The following is a 1,410-nucleotide window of genomic DNA, read 5'->3' as shown; positions in this document are numbered from 1 at the left end:
CATGTGGAATGGCATGAAGACTAGATTCCATACTCCATGAAGCCAAGACCGGGATCTGCTTCGTCCTTATCTTCCCCCACCATGAGCTCATGGTCTGACTCATAGCTGACATCAAATAAATGGTTGCTGGTCTTACTACACTAACTATACAGGAGTTCATACAGCATGGTTCTGGGTTCCTGACATAACTCAAAGAGCAACTTTTACAATGTCTGGAGCCCTACTTGGCATGAACCTTGAATTCCAAATGAAACAGAACCTTCAGAGGGAAGAGTGATGGCATGTACATCACAATCCTGGAAAGGGCCTGGGAGAAGCTTCTGCTGGTGGCTCATGCCATTGTTGCCATGGAAAACTGATGGCTGACATCAGTGTCACACTCCCCGGGGATACTGGCCACCAGGCTGTACTGAAGTTTGCTGCTGCCACTGGGGCCACTCCGATTGCTGGCTGCTTCACTCCTGGAACCTTCACTACTCAGAACCAGGCAGCTTTCTGGGAGCTGTCTTTCACAGCTGGTTATTGGTTATTGATCCCTAGGCTGACTGCCAGCCTCTCACAGAGGCATCTTATAGTCACCTGCCCACTGTTACCCCATGTAATGAAGACACTCTCCTGTGCCATGAGGACACTGCTATCACATGCGCCAGCAAGGGAGCTCCCCCAGAGGGTCTGACGTGGTAGATACAGGCCCAGGAAGTTCTGCAGATGCCCGGCACCATCTGCATACCCATGGGAGGCTGTGCACAATCTCTTACTTCTGCAGAGGTCCTGAACAGATGGGAGAGGAAGAGCAGACTGTGTTACAAGGAGGAATTTCAGGGTGAATGGACTGCTCCAGTTCCTGGACTCACTGCTATGTGTGCTTAGTCACTCAGTCATGTCCAACTCTTTGTGACCCCATGGACTGCAGCCCGCCAGGCTCCTGTGTCCATGGGGATTCTCCAGGCAAGAATACTAGAGTGGGTTGCCATGCCCTCTTCCGGAGGATCTTCCCAACCCAGGGATTGAACTCAGGCCTCCCGCATTGCAGGTGGATTCTTTACTGTTTGAGCCACCAGGGTAGCCCATTCTGAAGTTGCAGGTGGGTCTGAAGGCACAGGGCCCTGCCATGCCTATTCAGTTCCTAATGGAAGATAGAGCCCTCAGCCTGTAGCTCAAAATGGGTTTACAGCTCCCACTGCTCAGGCCACTGAATGGATAGGAACAACCACTGAGTGGTCTTAAGCTATACTTTCCCAGCCTCTTAAAGAGAAAATAAAACTAAGATTGATTAAATATAAGTTTCTAAAATAAACAAATATTTGTTGGATAAACAAATGAATAGGGAAAAGACAGGAGTGTATAAATACGTGTTTATAGAAGGATTAGGATACACAGGCAAGCAAATTCAGAAGAGTGATAATATGC

The 1,410-nt window shown here is 48.8% G+C and overlaps 1 pseudogene; it reads left to right on the top strand.

Annotated features, from left to right (window-relative positions):
* The first annotated feature begins 208 nt into the window (after window positions 1-208).
* Window positions 209-964, top strand: LOC107131933 (small ribosomal subunit protein uS2B-like; annotated as a pseudogene).
* The last annotated feature ends 446 nt before the right edge of the window (window positions 965-1,410 follow it).

This window comes from Bos taurus, chromosome 28, assembly GCF_002263795.3.
Source record: "Bos taurus isolate L1 Dominette 01449 registration number 42190680 breed Hereford chromosome 28, ARS-UCD2.0, whole genome shotgun sequence".
Taxonomy (NCBI): domain Eukaryota; kingdom Metazoa; phylum Chordata; class Mammalia; order Artiodactyla; family Bovidae; genus Bos; species Bos taurus.
This window is presented reverse-complemented; position numbering and strand designations above follow the sequence as displayed.